The following is a 19,519-nucleotide window of genomic DNA, read 5'->3' as shown; positions in this document are numbered from 1 at the left end:
TTACTCAGATTCCCCTGGAACACTTGGTCTCTCCATTTAGTCACTTTGGAGCTGCAAGACTCTCCCTGGCTTGAATGAGGATGAGAAGGCTGGCACTGTCTGTGCTGAGCAAGAGGAGTTGATGGAACACAGCAGCAGGACAGCCCTGGTGTGTGGATCCCTCCCAGCACAGCCTGCCCAGGCTGCAGGGCAGGGGCTGGAGGAGGAACTGTGCCCACAGCAGACAGAGCTGCTGCCCATCCTCACACCTGCCAGGGCAGCACTGGGGTACAAATGCAGGTGGTGGAGGCTGTGTGGGTTCTGCTGGGCAGAGAGCTGAGAACTGGCTTTACCCAAAGGACAGAAAGGTGCCCATGGCTTGCTGGAGTCACTGACAATCTTGGATACCCTCTGTTGAGACTGCTCACAGACATCCCCTTTCCATCCTTAGGACCAGCTTCTCCATGTTCTCCCTAAGGACTAAACCATCTACCTTTTCAGAAAGTTGTCACCTTTCTGATCCAGTTCCTGGCCTGGTAGGAACAAACTACCTCCCTCTGAGCCAGGAAATCACACCTGCAAGGTCACCACCACAATTTTGGTGTATCCATGCAGGCCTGGACTCCTTTGACACAAGATTTTCACCAGCTGAAGACACTTCAGTGCCCTTAAGCAGTGAGACCACTACAGCTCTGCTTTCTGTACCAGGACATGTTTCCCCTTCAAACAGCTCAGGAAAGTTGAAATAGCTACAGACCAAAAGAGGTGCCAAAATATCAGCTTATAGAAGATGCTCTGCTGCTTAGAGCAGATTAACTCATTTTGCATACAAAAAGCACTGAATGGAAACATTGGGATACTGTGTATTTGGACACTGGGCAATACCAACATAATCCAAAGAGAAGCAGAACAATCCTGCAGTGGAAAACGTCATCAGCAGCGAGGCTGAGCCCAGACTGCAGCAGTTAGCAAGTCAAAATGATCACAGCAGTTTGGGCTGTGATTGCCTCACACCTTAGAGGCTTTTCACCAACCTTCTTTCTGCAACTGAATTCTTCAGGTCGTAGACAATTTGAGGAGTGATTCAATTCACTGCAGTCTCCTCCTGAGTCATTACTGAGCAACAACTCTCCTACAAAAGTTAAGCCTTTTAAAAAAATGGCTCTACCTTTGGAGATGGGATGCAAATCCCAGTTGGTCACAACTAGACATTCAGACAAAAAGGACTTCAATTCTCACATCCACTACATCCATCTACATCCCCTGATTTTTATTTCAACAGTTCAGTGGTATCTCTCAGCCTCTTTGCGCAACTCTTCAGTGAGGCTCTTTATCTCTTAGTCATCTATTTGTAATATTTACTCACATAAAAAAGACCTACATTATTTGGACAGCAGCCAAAAAGAATATCCCTACCATTAAAATTATTAACTAATTTGAGCAGTTCTTCAATACTGGCAGCAGAGAAGACTCATCTCCCTCCTGTGTGTGGAGAAGAAGCATTTTTGGTGCTTCTGTGCACTGTGGAAAGGCAGCTCTACCCACAGGAGGGCAGTGCCAGGTCAATTGTTTCTATTTCTGTAATATGCTCTCCCAGCACAGCACCTGAAGTGCTGCCTCTTTCTCTTTTGTCTCATCGGTGGGGATGGAGAGTGGCAGACACACAGTACAGCCCTCAGAGCCTCCCTGGTGACGGGGTCCTTCAGTCTGGTCCAGCCTGAGCTGCATGAAAGCTTTCCTGGGCTGCAGTGCTGCCCCAGAACCTGCCCCAGGCCAGGGTTCAGACCCCAGCCCGAGGCAATCAGCTCAGTATTAAGCTCAGCACTATTTAGGCTTCTACACAGGCCCAGCTGCTCTTAATTCCAACACCGTTCCAGAGTAATACCAGCACTGCCTGTGAAGCACAGGCTGAGCCACATCCCAGCTTTGTGTGTGAGTGAGATAAACACCACACAGGAGCCTGCCTTGCCTATTAAGGTGTTTGCCCTGTTGTTCCCACCGACATCAGCACTGCTGACAAAAAGCAAGCAATGCATTTTAATAAATCTGAAGGGTTGTGCTTGGCTTCCCAAGTAGCTCTGCAGGCAGCTCCACAAAGGGCCCTACATGCTGCTGCAACCCAGAGCCTGCAGGGAAGGGGGAAGGAGATGAAGCAAATGTTTCTGAGGTTCAGATCAACAATCTCCTGTGCAAACACAGTCCCTGCAGCAAAGGCAACCACTGCGCTCTTCTGATTAAACAAGCCTGGGATCACTGAACGTCTTTTCCTCTCGAGTCTGGGAAAGGAATGGGATAAATTCCCAGTGCCAATCAGTGGAAGTAATGGTTTAGAGAACACCCCCTTACTGACTTCACCCTTTGTTCCAATACCACCTGTAAATTCTTTGCTAAAACTAATATTTTAAAGCAGAATCCTAAATACATAGAAGGTTTGGGGAATGGTTTGGGTTGGAAGAGACTTTGAAGATCATCCAGTGCCACCCCCTGCCATGGGCAGGGACACTTTCCACTGTCCCAGGTTGCTCCAAGCCCCGTTCAACCTGGCCTTGGACTCTTCCAGGGATGGGGCAGCCACAGCTTCTCTGAGCAACCTGTGCCAGGGCCTCTCCAGGGAACAGTTTCTTCCTAAAATCCCATCTAAACCCACCCTCTTTCAGTTCAAGGCAAAGGTTCATTCCCTGTGTTTCACCCGCTAAAATGCTCGGCAGACCCTCGGCAACCCACCCCGCTCGGTGCCCACCCTCCCGCTGGCATCCCTTTCCCTTGCCCTGTCGAAAGGCAGAGCCGGATTTTTTGGGAAAGCGGGAGCGCATTCCCGGCTCCGCTCCGATCCCGCTCGTTGCCGTCACGCTCCTGCCCCCGCGTGGGCAGCGGCGGCATCGCAGCATCCCGGGATCGGGATCGGATCCCGGGACACCGAGCATCGGCCCCTTCCCGGGACACCGAGCATCGGCCCCTTCCCGGGACACCGAACATCGGCCCCTTCCCGGGACACCGAACATCGGCCCCTTCCCGGGACACCGAGCATCGGCCCCTTCCCGGGACACCGAACATCGGCCCCTTCCCGGCCCCTTCCCGGCCCCGGAGCCTCTGCAGGCACCGCCGGAGGGCTCCTGCACAGATTCGTTCTGCTCGATCAAACAGGCACCTTTTCAGCTTCCCAGCCGATTTTGAGGAGTTTACATCAGAGGACTGGGCTTCATCATGAAATTATTTCTCAAAGGCAATTAATATGAGCCGGGTTTATTCAGCAGAAGTTCAGAACACTTGTGCAGTTTTGTTTTTTTCTCTTCCCTGAGGATGAGAGCTGCAAGATTAAGAGAAAAATCACAGAAAGAAAGTAAAGCCAAACAGTAGAAGCCAGAGCTTGTCATGTGTCTAACCAGGATGGAGTAATGAAACTTTAAACACTAAGAAAATTACAGAGATTAATTTCAGTGTTACTAACCCACCAAATTTAGCTGGAAAGCCCCTATGAAAAGATGGAGAGTAGTGGGGCTTCAAACTCTTAATGTATTAAATTAGAGAAGGACTAGATATGTTGGAAACATTATGCTGTATCACAGCAAAAATGCAGTTCCAAAATTAATGAGATTTTGATAACACCCCCCCTTAAAAATGGAATATTAAAATCTTCGTAAATATCCTATTAAGAAACTTCTGATGCTGTTTTAGGGTTTCAGTTGAAACACAGTGCATGAAGGTTGCCATAGATACAAGCAAATTTTTAAATAACTGTTTTTCGTCAGAGCAGCTGCAGTATCATGCAGAACCCAGGGTGAAGTGGGGGAGCTGGAGGGAGTCCGACCGACTTCAAGCCACTAATCAAGTGGCTCTGAGATTTCACAAACACAGAAACTTTAAATATGCTTTCTGCTTTTTAAAGAAAATGCTGCCCTTTGTCGTTTGGCAGTACCCCAGCAAATGCTGTCAGCGCTGTGTGAGACCTCAGTCAAGAGAAGAGCTTTGTCTTCATGCTGGAAAACAGGAATATTTGCAGTGCTGAGGCCCAGCCTGGTCAGGTGCCCAGGACTGAGGGATGTGCTGTGCCCTGGGTTTGCTCCGAGGGGCACAAACTGCTTGGCCTGAAAATGCCCCAAGAGGCACAGATTTCCATACTCAGGAAAAACTCTTCCTTGCCTCAGCTTGCCCTGGAAAACACAAAAAGGAAACATGGAAAACAAGTGAAGGTGTCAAACGCTGGCAGGAGGCTTTGGAGGCGGGGTGTGATTGGGGGGTCCTGCCCCAGTGGGGTTTGGGGGTCAGGAGCTGTTTTCCTCTCCTCTGAGGTCTCTCCCTGGCTGGAATGGGCAGAGCAACATCCTGTGCAACAGTGCCAGCAGAAAATGGACCTTCCTGCACTGTGGGCACCTGCTCAGGGCAGGGCTGGGCTGTGGACAGCACAACAGCCACCCTTCAACCAGTAACATTAACTGTGGCAGAATTCCCAGGAAACCTCAAATAGATTCATTTTGTGTCCTCAGCCAAGTATGTCCCTGGGTCCCAGACTGTAAAACAGAAATAAATAAAGAATAAAATTTCTCACAGGAATACCAAGAGCTTTAACTCCACACAATAGTAATTGAATTGCTATCTCTAGACAGTGGGAATGCTTGGCTGGGTCTGGTTTTTTTTCCTGAACAACAAATTAATGATCATTATTTAATACACCATTGTGAATCTGAGAGAGTCATCCCAGTGATGATTATTTTTACACAAATTGGTTCATTTATCTGTGACCTGCTTCTCAGAGGTCCCTCCACAGCACAAGGGGGGTGCTGCCTGTCTTGGGCAGTGATGCACTAAGGCTTGTGGTGCTCTGCCATCACCTGCACAGCCCTGGAGTTTGCAGGCAAGCAACAGATGTAAATCCATGCAGACAAATCTTCTTGGCAAGGTAATTTTAGTTCAAATCTGATTTTAAAATTTCCTTTAGATCTGAAAATGAAACTGCTTCCTTTCCTGATGACTGTATGTTTGTTTGTTCCAAAATGCTTTGTGAGGTAAAAGGGAAGAAAAACAAAGGAGAGGAAAGTCAGAAAAAAATTTAAAAAGTTTTAGAAAAAATGACAGAAAAAACCCCATCGTAGCAGATTCTTCTAGCAAATTACATTCCTTGTGTGATTCCAAGTCCTCAAGAAAGTGTCCAAGGCCAGGCTGCACAGGGCTTGGAGCAACCTGGGCTAGTGGAAGGTGTCCCTGCCCATGGCAGGGGGCTGGAACTGGATGATTTTTCAGGTCCCTTCCAACCCAAACCATTCTATGATACTATGATGCTATAATTCATAGGTGCTGAGGCAGAGTTAAGTACTACCTTAACACAGAATAGAAAAAAAAGTGGATAAGTCCCTCATTTTAGAAACCAGATGCTTAATGGCAGGCAGAAAGCTCTCAGTGCCTTGGTGAGACCCTGGCACAGCCTGATGTGCTGCCTTTGCCCAACACCCCTCCCCAGGCCAGCAGTGAGTGATCAGAACATGGAAAACAGGTTTGAGTACCAGAAAGACAACCTAGCAAGTATCTTTCATCGTGTACATTTTAAAAGTGTCTCTTTGCCAGTGTGAAAACAACCTAGTACAGCAGAGTGAGGGAGGGATACCAGTGAACAGGGAATTCTATCCTGGAGTCCATGTATCCTGTCAAAGGGACAGACCTTCCAGGATATCTTTAGGTATTAACTTTTCTGATGTAGAGTTTTTTTAAGGGAAAGAAACTGAAGATAAAAAAAGCACAACCTGCTGTATGGTTGGGCTGCCAGAAAAACAGATTGTGAGTCACTGCAAACTGGTGACCTTAGTCAGCATATTGCAGTTCCACAGCTTTTCAGCCCTGCTGTTCCTTCTCTGAGGCAGAGGAGAGGATGTCAAAGCTGTGCTTTCCATATGTACTCATGCACACTCATGCTCACATTAAATGCTATTTCTCTCGACTGTGCAGACACCAGGATTGCTGAACCTGACATAAGCTCATCATTTTCCTGGAAGCAGAGAGGGATGGTAGCCAAAAAGCTGAGCCACAGCTCTCTCCTCTTGGAGGAGCAAAGGGCAGCAGCACAGATCCACCCCAGGAGTGTGCAGAGCAGCCACTCCTTGGAAACCTGGATCCTGGGCTGAGAATGAGCACCTGCAGCCTGCACTGGCACCTCATCAGCATTCCCTGGACATCACACATGGATCAAGGACTGCAGAGGCTTCAGGAGAAGCTGCTGGTGGGAGGCAGCAGAAGGGAGCAGGACTGATGGCACAGGGCACCTTTCTCAGCTCACCTGCAATGTGAACCCTGCCAACACCCAAGACCTGCTCCTGCTGCAGGAGCTCCTCTCTCTGCTGCTCCACCATTTGCTTCCATTCTGCTCTGCAAGCAGCACACAAGCCCCTCCAGCATACAGAGGTTGGCTTTTTATCACAGATTCAAGCATTATCTTGAAGCAAGGAGAACAGAATTCTGGGGGAAGAGCTACAAAACCCAAACCAAACAAACAAATGGGAAATAAATAAATAAATACTAAAGGAAAAAAAAAAAGGAGATAATCCCACAATATACAGGAGAAAAGAAAAAAAAAACCACACACAAAAAACATGCCCTGAGAGAGGCAGGAAGGGATCAAGGACCAAGAAGTGGAGACAGAATGTGAGCCAAGGGAGGGGAGGCAGCAAATCACCCAAGCAGGGGCAGTGGGTGACACGGGGCTATGCTCATACCAGAGGAAGGATGTAGGGCTTTGTCCTCATTTGTTTGTTGTGAATAGTAAGCCGAAAACCAAAAGTGAAGAGCAAAAAGCATGCAAAGAACTCAGGGTTGCTTCTCCATGGGAAGTGTTTGGGCTCTCAGTTTGCTCATCTGTAGGCAGCCTTGTTGCTCTGCCAGAGCTGTGCTGGGGGGATTCAGAACAGAATAAACACCGTGAGAGCTGTGAATAAGCACCAGAAGGTGGCAGAGATCAGCTCGAAAGAGCCACGGAGATGGGATCCCATTTTAGCAAATGCTTTACTTGCCCCCAAAACAAGGTTCAAATCTATGGCAGCACTAACAAATACAGCTGAATTCACCTAACTGGTTTTTCCAGAGGAAGAAAAGTACAATGAAAAATCAGTTTCACTCTGAAATGAAACATTTGGAGATATGGAGATAAATCCTTCAGGAGAGATGCAGTCATGAGAGCTGTGATGCTTCAACTTCTGCTGCTGTAGCACAGTCAGTTAATCCATGGCACACCGTGCATCTCACAGAGCACAGGAGATGAGCCACGGAGTCACTTCACCCTCAGCACCCTGCCCTGCACTGCCCTGTGCAGGCTGGGGTGTGAGCTGCAGGCTGGGGCACCTGAGGGCTGCCCTGCTTACAGAGGCACAATAAACTGGTGTATTGCCAGGCAGCAAAGTGAGACAGGAAGAAGGTTTGAGACACAGGTTTGAAACCACAGGCTAAAAATACTTTCTGTTCTGCTGGAAGGGCACAGCACTGTCAGTAGGACAGTCTGGGATTTGAAAACTCATCCAGTTTAAAGATCCCAAGAATGTAAGAGCAGATGCCTTGTCATGCAAGGTTCAGAGGTAACTCCAGAGGGCTGCAGCTAAGGAAGAATACACGGAATGGTTGGGCACTGCAGGGCTGAAAGGCAGCCTTGCTTCTGCTTGCAAATAGCTCTGTACCTGTTCATTTAATCTGTGCTCTCACCCAGCAGCAACTGTAGAGCTCAGAAACATCCAGGCAGCTGTGGGAGAAAAAAGGCTTGAGAATAATGAACTCTGGGAATAGCTTTTTCCTTCACCATTTTCCACACAAACAGCTACGATCACAACTTGTTCAGGACACAAATACCGACTCCTTTTTCATTACACATGGGCTGTGTGACTGTTTTCCTACCTGCAAGGCCGTCATTCACAGAGACCTGGAGCTCCAGGCCAGGCAGAATCTCCTGACTTTCTTTGGGCACAGGCAGCCCCTGGCACTGGGGAGGTTCAGCACTGGGCAGATGTGGCTGCAGAATTTCTGGTGGTGATATCCCACGTGCAGTTCACCAAAGGGGTGGTAACCTGGGGTGTGAGTGTGTAGGGAGTGAGGAACCACACCCCGGGGGTACACCCAGCCCTGGTCCTCCAGGGAACCCCCTCACCCCCTGCCCCAGCCCAGGCAGGACCCATTCCCACAGGAACAGCCCTGTACCTGCTGCCCTGCCCACACCAGGGGGACTGTTCACCCCTGGGATTTAACACCTCAGCTTCCTGTGAGACAACATCAGCAGTGCTATTGCTGGTTCCTGACTCACTGCAGGCTGTGAGGAAAGGCAAGCATTACTTACAGCACTGTTGGTTCCCTCAGGAGACAGGACTGCAAAGACTCCACTCCAACGACATCTCCATCTCCTCTGTGACCTCGAGTGCTCACCCCCTGCACTCACCCACTGCCACAGCCTGGGCTGCTCAGGGAAGGCACTGCAGGACGTTTTGCACCCTCAGCCATCTAATATCCACCAGGCTGCCTGCATATTGGAAAAGGTTCCATCTCTCTCTCTTCTTTTGCAGATATTGCTAACTCTGACCTCAGACTTCATTTCCTCCTTCTGACAGGGATGATCGAGGAAAATAAAAAATCAAATTTTAATATCATCCTTTGCTTTGTGTGTTTCTCCATCCTCTTTAATGGATATTCCCACAGCAGGAGCTGCTGGAACTGGTGAGCTCTTCCAAGAACTGCAATTTCTAGACTGGTGGGCACAATACATCTCAGACAGCCACAAAGAAACTCTTCAACCCTTAGAATACGAATTTATATGAAAATTACATTAGTATGAAGGTACACCTGTATCCACAGGCAACAGTGATTATATCTGATTATTTTTAGTGTAAATACATATTCAGAATGAAAGGCACATGACATTTTAAGCTACTTAGCTGAGCACGCTGTTCCTGCACCTGTGAGATTTTAGTATTTCTATACTTTTAAGAGCATTGTACCACAGAGGTAAGATCAGTGCATGATCCACTTTATTGAGCTGGAAAAATGTAGTTTAGGAAGATGTTATTATTGCAGGAAAGTGGTGGAAAGCTCATTGGTAATCATAACTCTTTACATGCTTAAAGACCGCAATTATTTCCCTGATCCCTGAATGAAAAATGTTAACATAGGTCCTCCAAGAAAAAAGCCATTAACCTGTGACTTGAATGAATCCCCCTGTAAGGGGGTGCTCGTGCTACTGAGCCTTCAAACAGCACACATCCCTGTTAGACTGGAGACTCCCTAATCCAAACCCTTGTGGAGCAGGAAGGAAAATCTGTGTTCATATGAGGGGGCTGGTGGCTGGTGCACAGGCACATTCTGTACAGTCACAATACTCCTTGAAAATGGGTATTTGGTATCAGACAAACCAAAGCAAACCACAACTGCACAGCAGTGGCACTGAGGGCAGGTTACAGCAGGTTATCAGCTGGCACACTTGGTGTCCAGCCTGGGGAGCTCTGGGGCTGCCCTGGTGCAGAGCAGCTTCTCCAGCTGTCCCTGGGAGCTCTGCAGCACTTGGCAATATTGGGGGACCATCATTCAGTCAGCAGATACCAGGGATTTCTGTGTGACCTTGATAACAACGAGAGGAAAGAACAAAGCTAATTAGGCAGTGAGAGGCAGCACGAGCCCATCAGCTCAGCAAGGATTCAGTCACCATACAGCTATTTAACACACAGCTATTTAACACACAGCTATTTAACACACAGCTATTTAACACACAGCTATTTAACACACAGCTATTTAACACACAGCTATTTAACACGAGAGCCAGACTTTGCAGTGAGCCCGCCCTGTTCAGATGATTCACATCAGTGGCTCCTCCTCTCCCACTTGCTGCTCTCACCATCCAGAGGAGTCAGGGAATGATCAAGTGCTTCTTTGCTCGCCCGTGTGTGTGAAGACAGAAATATCCAAGCTGCAGAACTGAGCCCCATGGGTCTGACAGCAGATTCAATTACAACCCATGGAATTCAGTTCTCAGAGCTGAGAATAAATGACCCTCATTTCAGAGCTGTCCCGACGCCCGGCAGCATCTCCCAGTCCTGCTGGCTCCCTCCAGCCTGGCCTCCTTCCAGAGGCTGCAAAACCTCCTCTGCAGCCAAAGCAGCTCTACCCAGACTGTAAGTCAGATGCAGAATAATGGCTCCAGGACATATATTTAAAAAAATAGACTATTTTGTATTTTGACATCTTAAGTGGCCACACACATAGACAGAATGTGCACTAACACAGAGCAGAATTCCTAGTACCAAAAGAGAAATTTATAGCCAAGGAGTATAACAGAATAAGGTTTTGCTCTCTTCTGGAAGCCTTTGAGAATTTCAAAGAGGTAAGTTTAAGCTGTGTTCTGCTTCGACCCTCTATCAACTTCACAGGTGACATCTCTATCCTTTCAGTGCCATTCCAGTGTCATTCCATCCCTCTGAGAACTCATTTACTCAAGGATTAAATTCATGCAATTGCAAACAAGAAGACAGCCCATAAAATTATATTGTTCTGCCTTTGCAAGAGCAATGAGGAGGCAAGTCTTTTCAAGAGGCCATAAATCTACTGCTTGAAAAAACATTATTCTTTCCTTTTTCAGCAAGGTCCCTCAGCACCTCGTAGCTTGGAGATCTTATTACAGCAGAATTAACTATTCCTACAGGACAGATACTTAATAGACATTCACCATATAAAGTTTTACTGCTACACTGGAAGGCAAACCTTTTCAGAGTGATTAGGTACTGTTAACTGCCTGAAGACTATGCTTCCATAAGTTTTCTTTTGGAATAAATATGTTTAAAGGGAAAAGAACATTTAGATGCCAAAGCCATCAAGTTAATGCAGTGTGTAAATTCTCTGCATTTTCTTTATTGTCCCCTACTTTTATTCTCTATGTTACCATTACAACCTTTCTTTTTAATACATCTATATTTGTCTGAACGTATAACCAAAGGGTGAGATTTTAATGCTTTTTAACCAGTCAGTGACCTACTGCAGCTTCACATGAAATCCAGATACTGTCCAAATGAGCTCTTCGTGGGTGGTAATTAATTAACACCAGTGGGGAACTGGAAATAACATATGAATGTGGTCACAATTCATTAGGAGCAAAAAATATCTTCTTCACCCTTATTTAGTTAAATACATTTTCCCCACAGCTTGTGGAAAAATACATATCTCAGCTACACTGACACCTGGGTAGTTGAAGCAAGAGGGCAAAATGGAAGATGAAGTTATTCTAGAGGTTTTGAGATTTTAAAAAAAGAGGAAAACTCACTGCCAGAAAGGACCACGGTGACCCCAGAGGCAGCCAAACACTCCAACCCAGCAGGAGCTTTCAGGCTGAACAGGGTGAGAGCTGAGGGTTTCAGGTGTGGGCTGTGGGCTGCTGCTCTGCAGGCACAGGGGGGGTCTGCTGCCTGGGCACAGCTCGTGTCCCATCCCCTGGGCAGAGGATGAGACAGCAGAGCTGAGCTCAGCCTCACACCCCTGCCTGAGCACTGCCCAGAGAGGAAACCTCTGCTCAGAGTGGGGAACCCACAGCTCAACTTTTAAAACCCGGACTAACCACCTTTAAAACTCTTACTTGACATTTCTGATCTTCTCCATTTAAAAATCTCCCATTTCTTTGACTTCCCTCGTTCCCACATAGGAATTGTCCCCCTATCCCCCAGCTGGGCCGACTGCTGGCCCTGGCACAGCCAGCCTCCTCTGCTCTCCACAACAATTCCAGTTCCTACAGCAGCTGCAGGGTGTGCTGGGCTTTGGGGAGCTGCCCTGTCCTCTCGTGGGGTCCCCTCCCAGCAGAGACAATCCCACCCCTCCTGCCCCGTCGCTGCCATCAGAGCAGAGCAGCTCTGCCACACCACACACACCCACCAGAAGGTCGGGGATCTGCTGCTGAGGCAAACACTGCCCAGATCTTAACCTGAAACACAGTTAATCCCCCTCAGTAAAGCCAATATCCAAGTTTAAGGCAGAGTGCTCACACACACAGAAACTGTTAATCTCTGCATTAATCTGTGTATTAAATTAATCTGTGCTCTACAAAGATCATGTTCACCCACGAAAAACCCAAGGCCAAAGTTTCAGTGCAGGCTTAAAGAAAACACACCCATGCTTTGCTCTTGAGCTAAACTCTGCCAGTCTCAGCCCAGACACAGGCACTGGTGCCCAGCACACCCTGTCCCAGGTTCTCACCACACCACTGGAGTGATGGGCAGTGCCAGGGCAGGAACTGCCAGCAGAGATTCCTTCTCCTGAACCCTGCAGGATGACAAATGCATCAGGTCCATCACACCTTCAGCCCTGCAACTACACAGACACTTTCATTGTCCCCACACCAGAAGGAAAAGATTAAAAAAAAAAAAAAAAGTTAAAAATAATCTGGAATGGTTAATTTGTATATGGAAAAAAATCCCCATCTTGTGATGAATCAGATCAGCCCAAGCACATATTTTGGGCTTGCCAGAAGCAAGTGCATTTGTTCCCAAAATGCTTTCTGAAGCTCCCAGTTATTTTCTGGCTGCATTTTTAATTTCAAGCCATAGTTACATTTCTAGTGCCAATGTCTATGTCACAAATAGCAAAGATTCAATTTCCTCTGCTGTAGAATTATTCCACTCTGCTTATCTTGAGGTTCAGTTCTCTTGTCTCCATTTTAATCATATTTTCCAACACAGTACTTTGTGCAACAGACCATTTTCCTTCATGAAAGATAAAAATGATTGCATATTCCATTTCATTCTTTGACCTAAGACTTACTGATTATTTCTGCATTTTTTCACTAAATTTAAGAAAAAATAGATGGCAAACTAAATACCAGGCATAAATCACTAAGAAAAACAACATTTACACCATCACCCATCTATATACATTGTGGCTAGTTAAAACACTAATAACAAAACAATGAAAAGTTATTTCACATTTTTAAAAAGCTCTGGCCATCAGCAATAATAATAAAGATATCTAATACCAAGAACTAATTTTAGTAATCACTATAGAAGATATTTACAGTATAACAACAATATAGTTTCATTTATACTCAACCATAATAGGTTACAGCCCTGGAGGCAATTTCAGCAAGTTTTATGTATTGAAAACCACAAATTTTTATGGGCTCCATCTTTTTTTCTTTTATAATGTATTTTCAGATGACAGAGTGGAACAGTGTAGAAGAATGCAAACAGCCTAAACCACATTTTGCATGTTGACACAACTGCAGTAACAGCTGTACTGACAGTGCCCAGAAGGTGCAGGGCAGCTGCAAAGCCAATTTTCATTGTGCTGACAAGGGCAGGGAGAACTGAGGAGTTGAAAGCCTTTGCAACTCTGTGGAACTCCATCTCTGCCCACTCTCTCTAGTCTCAGCAATACATTTTTCCAGTAAACAAGCAAGAAGTTTCACCCCAGCTGACTAATCCTGAGGACGAAGGAAAGGACCCACCTCTTGGAAGGCAGAGCTGTCCCAGACCCAGGGGCACTTCCCTGGGCAGGGAATCTGATCCCCGTGCCCAGGGCAGATGCTGGAGCTCATCCTGCAGACTCCAGAAACCCTCCTCTGCACCTTTGTAACCCAACAGGGAATTTCTGTTGGAAATTCCACCATAGAAAAGAGTGGAGATTCCTCCATCCCTTTTTTTCATGCTGTCAACCAAATTTTTGGGTGCTTAGATAAGCTCAGAGCATGTAGAAGAAAAAAAAATAGATAAACTATCTTCAAAAAAAGCAAAGGATCAATGTGAGAGAAAACCAGATCTAGCCAATCAAACCTCCTTGCTGCAATCAAACACTGCACTTTCAAAATCACTGGCATTTGATGGAAAGAGAAAATAGATACTTCAATTAACTCATATCCTCTCCCTGTTTAAATAGTTGTTATTTAAGTGGGTTAAGATACAGATTTAAAAGAAAAAATGCATATACATAAATCATAACACAAGGAAAATATTAATGCATATAATGCTAACACCACCCCTTATTTCTGAATTCCATTGGATTTGGAGTAAAGTCAGCAGCACTGGAAGGACAAGAGAAAAAAAATCCTGCCTGGTAAAGAGAAGCACTAGAAAATGTGCAGATACAACACAGTATTTATACAACAGTATTTAAAAGTAATTCCAAATTTCTCATCTCTTTAGCATAAATATCACTCAAAATTACTTCAAACACCATCTTGTTTATGTTGCTCTTTACAAAACGTAAATCCATCAGAGCTGACAGAGTTACTCTGATTTAATATGTGAGGAATTGAGGAAGAATTTGGCATTCTGACTCAGTCTTTAATGTACAATTTACCTTTCACGTACACACAGTGTACTGGCTCTCAGGCAGAAGATAAGCAGGTAATAAATCAGCTTACATTTTTTCCAGCTCTTACTCACAGTGGAATCCCCAAAATGCATTTTATTTTATCTTTTTCCCACTCTTCAGCTTTTTCTCTTTCATTTTCCTTCCTCCTCTTCAGTCACCCCAGGTTTGCGTTTCTCATTTTCTGTTTGAGTGGCTCAGCTTTGTTCTGTGCAATGGAGAGACAGACAGACAGACAGACAGAGAGACAGGAGAGAGGCACGGCCGAGGGAACCACCTCGGACACCCACACTCGGGAGCATTTGATTGTGCCTCAAAAACATTTTCACTTTATAAAGGGGGGGGAATCAAACCTCATTTGCATGGGGGGTCATTCCATCTGCTCAGCTCACGCGTTGGCAGCTCTGGAAAGTCCCTTTTGGGTTCCTTGGCTGATGCAGAGCCAGGAAGGCCCCGCTCGGGGGGAGCTGAGAAGTGTGTGCTGACCCTGCTAGAGGGGCTGCAACGAGGAGCTCCATTCCCTGCTCAGAGACCCAGCTGGGACATTTGGGTGCTCTTTGTCCTGAAGGTTTCAGGGCTCAGACCATCACCCAGAGCTGGGGGCTCAGCTGAGAGAAACCCCCGCTGCTGTGCAGGAGGAAGCTCTGGTCAGGTGCTCGATACTTGGGCTTCCTGTCTGTGCAGCCCGCGGTCGAATCTGGGGAAATCCTGAAAACATTATCAGATGCATGATAAGCTCTTTAGCTTTCAAGTACATACTGATTCAGTTTCGGTCAAAACCTCATTTGAATACAGTTTTAAAGTCTAAGTAAAAAGCAAGACCCTAACGGAGAAGAGATTAGACTTGCAGCGTAACATCTCTGGTATCCAAAATAGTGTGACTGATTAATACTGGCATAAACAAATCTACTCCTCCATACCTGCATCGAGATGCTCAGAGCATGCCTTCAGCTTATTAAAAAGGTGTGGAATTACGTGCCTGGTTAATTAAATGCCTTTATTTATCCACAAACAAACAGCACAGCAGAAGCAGCAGCACAGATGTTACTCCACCCAATGCTGTTCACCACTGACTCGAGGCAGGTTGTTTCTGAGAGTGAGGAATTGCTTGGAACTGTCTGGTGCCCACTCATCCCATGGTCTTCTCCAGGAAAGCTGGCACGTGTGCCAAGCCTTGCAGTGTTCAGTGTAGACTCCTGCTTACCAGGCATCACAGAGAGGTTTCCAAACCTGGCTCACACTCACTCAGGCTGACAACATTCAGCCCTGTGGATTTAGCCCTGGAAGAGTAAACGCCCACCACACAGACTGAACCCCCAACATTTTCCAGTCCAGACGGGTACTCTGCCAGGATGATGCATTAGGATTCTTAAGACTTGTAGCAAATATGGATTTTTAGTATGGCTGTAAAGTTTCTCACACTTTAGAATAGCAGGTGACAGTCACCAACCCTGTTCTCACACTTCATATTGAATTTTCTAAACTCTCCAGGGTTTGTTTAATGCTCTTCTCAAGAGAAAAGACTCTAGCAAGCACATCTTGTTGGGACACATGCACCTGGACCAGAAAAATAAAGTAGCATTGTAACCAAAGCAACCTTGAAGGCCTGGAACTTTGGAGGAGCTCCACAGACAGTGTGTGCTGTGAGGAGGAGGAAGATGAGGAAGAAAGGGGTTTTGAGACCTCTGAGCCAGGTCTGGGGAGGCTGTGCCAGGGGGGCAGGTCTGGGGAGGCCCTGCTGGCAGGTAGTTCTTGGATGCATCAAGGATTCATCCACAGGAAATCACACCCACCCCACTGGCTGCCTTCCCCTCAGTCAGACCAGGGCCTCTTCCAGGACACATTCCAGAAGATTCTCCCTCATACACAGCTCCTGAAGATGAAGAAATGCACTCCATCTGAGTCTGGAAGCAACTAGGACCATTTTCCCAGTTATTGCATGTCTGCAATCAGCCAAGGCTTGATCTACTTTCCACTCCCAGAGTATAAAACACATCAAAGGCTTTTCCTGAGGGCTCTGATGTTCTCTGTTGCACTCACCTGAAGTGTTACCACAACAGCAGGCACATGCATGGACCGGCTACCCTGGGCAAGAGGAATATTTGGAGGATATTTATCATTGCCAACCACATTCCTCTGAGTGGAAGCTCAGGTTGTCCATACTCAAAAGTATGGCAGAAGTATGAACCAGCTTTTGTTTCCTCCAAGCTCTGGTTTACAGATCTCTAGTTAGGATAAGACACAAAATACCTTTCACTAGAGCAGAGGTTTCAGACACAAAATCACTCACCACTTTAATACCCATGTCAAAATTACAACAGTAATTAACACTGGAAGGCAGATCCATTGACATTGAGTCCAGATCCAGATGGGAAATAATCCCAAAGTTTCAAAAGCATGTGGAACTGGGATTTTGCTTTTCAGCAGTGGAGAGAGCTGGTGTGGGCTAATAAAATACCATGTCTGAGCTCTCAGATGATACCCTGAGTCACTTTTGGGCACAGAGCAGCCAAGGCTCTAGTAGGACTTATCAATAAGGACGATTAAGTGAATTTTCATGAGTCATTGCACAGGAGGAGAGGAGCAGGGATGTCTCAGGCTGGGATTCAGCCATGTCTGCAGTGCTCACTGGTACAACTTTCAAAATGCATCCTTGCTCTGGCCTTAGATTTAAAAACCTCTTTGTGAAAGACCCTGAACTCAATGAATCTGAGCAGTGACACCCTTGCTGGCTCTTTAAGTGAAGGTTATTTGAGTTTCCTGGGTCCCAAAGGTGGGTGTCATCATGTGCACATGTCACAGCTGGATAACCCAAAGCAGAGCATCTGTACAGAACCTGAGTCCCTTGGGGCAGAAGCACATCCCCAAATCCTTGGCTTATCTTCCAAGGAAAAGCAGGAAAGTGTCCAGTAAAGCTGAAACATTTGCACAGATCTTCAGAAAGGAAGGATGACAGGACAGGTCCTTCACTCTGCTTTGTGAAACAAAAGCAATGATCAAAGTGAGGGTGGGGAAAAGAAAGCTTGTACAGAGACTGATGAAGGGAGAGAGGCAACACACTGAACACTGTTCCTGACAGCTGGCAGGTTATCATCATCTTAGCATCTCATCTGGAAAGTTTTGACTAACTGAATTACTTTTTTGACAGCAAGTCTCGATCTTACCCTAATTCAGTGGCTGGGATTTCTTGAGGCAATATTATGTCAGGCCAAGCAAGATGCCACTCCAGCCCTGAGGGCAGCACCTTCAGAAACACAGTGTGTAGGTCATGCAGTGCTTTCTGAGGGCATGAAATCACAGCCCAGGGATCATCATCACCAGTTCCAGCTTCTCTGCCCTGTTTACTGCTCTTCACTGCATTCTGTATCAATAGAAAGGGCTGACTTCCTTCTGGGAGGACCATCTTCCCCAGTGAAGGAAGGGAGATCTCTCCCAAACTGGTTAAAATCTTTACAGTAGTATAAAACATGTAGGCAGAGATAAATCAGGTCCTGCATACAAAAAACCTTTCACAGAAACGTAGCTTCAGAAAGCAGAGTAGACATATAGTCATTTCTTGCATGATTTCTTAAATCTTTCATCCCTGCTGAAAGTATTTCTTTGTAACAGACAGTGAGACAACATCATGAGTTATGAATTCCAAGAGGAGCTGGAGCTTAGTCTCATTGAAAACTACAGAGAAATCCAAATTACTTTTGAAGAAACTGGAATTTCTTCCTCAATACCGTTAAAAGCAAACTTTCACTTGGTTTCTCTTGAAAGCTGAGTTCTGTGGGTCTTTTCCTATGACACAGAGCCTTATACAAAGATATATATATATATATACATACATTGTTCTTTACTTGTGTGCATCTGATTTCTTTAAGCTGAATTGACTTACAAATTTTATGAGCTCTCCCTCTGACTTCTGTCTCATTGCTTTAATATGCAATACAACTGATTGAAAAGAGAATAGGCTGACAGAGGAGGAAACCAAGGAAATACTTCATAAATCATGCACCTTTCATAGACCACTCTGCACATTTACAAAAGTCATGGTCATGTCACAAGCCAGGTAGGATTTGATTTGCCATCTCACAGCCCACTGTGATGAATCAGGACACGGTGCTCCTACCTCTTCTGGAAGCATGGAAGGGCTGTTGGGCACACTTGGGCAGCAGAGTGCAGAGGGGGTGGTAGAACAGCTCCTCTGTGCACTCCTGGTGACCTGGGCAGTCTCTAGAAGCCAGAGCTCTGCTCCTGGACAGGCTCACAAGAGAGGGAGTGACATGCCAAGACAGGAGAGCTGCAGCCATCCTCCGTGACAGGTTTCTCTAAACTGGGAAATGCTCCCAGTAGGAAATGTCTGAAGAGGTTCATCCAGAGGCATTAACCTTCCCCCAGAGTCTCTGTGTACGTGAGTGCACAGACAGGCACAGATTTCTTTCCCTGAAGGAAGAGTTTTGCTCCACAGTTGCACAGAGGGCTGGGGTGTTGCCAGCACTGCCCACAGCCCCCACAGCTTTGCTCAGTGTCCCCCACAACAGCCAGATTATCTGTCAGAGTGCCTTAAAACCTCACCAGAGTTGTTCTACTCAGGTTCATCATTCTCTTAATTATTTTGCTGTGACTGGCTGTAACATCTGTGAGGGCAAGACTGTGAGACTGGTACAGCACAGTCAGACCCACAAACCACAGCACACCCAGAGATCTGCTGCCACAGCTCCATCCTGGCCTCCAGCCCCACTGCTGCCCATGACAAGCCCTGGGCTTGCCTGCACCCTGCCCTGGTGACAAATGGTGCTCCCTGCCCTGAATGCAACATTTCTGTGGGTGAAGAAAAGCCACTGCTGCCCTGTGAGGCAGCTGGATTGAAAAGGAGTGCTGCAAAGTGGTCCCAGACAGCACAGCACAGTGAGTGTCACGAGCTTCAGAAGTGGCTTCACTGGATGCTTTGCAGTCAGAAGTTAAAAAACAGGAAGGTTTCAAAGGAGTTACAAAGGCAGGAAGTGAGTCAGCCCCGAGCAAGAGGGACAGCAAAGAGTAACCCCTTGTACTGCAGACACCCAGCCAAAGACAGACCCAACATCCAGAACCAGAGAGAGCCTGAGAGCAGAGTCAGGAACAGAGAGGAAAAGAGACCCTCCATGTCCATGCACAGCCCAAAGGAAGGAGGTTTTATCCTTCCAAAGGACTGTCTCCTAACCCCTCTTCTTCCTCCTCATAGCAGCAGCATAACCACCAAGGCACCAGCTTGTCCCCT

Source organism: Chiroxiphia lanceolata, chromosome 15 (assembly GCF_009829145.1).
Source record: "Chiroxiphia lanceolata isolate bChiLan1 chromosome 15, bChiLan1.pri, whole genome shotgun sequence".
NCBI classification, from domain to species: domain Eukaryota; kingdom Metazoa; phylum Chordata; class Aves; order Passeriformes; family Pipridae; genus Chiroxiphia; species Chiroxiphia lanceolata.
This window is presented reverse-complemented; position numbering follows the sequence as displayed.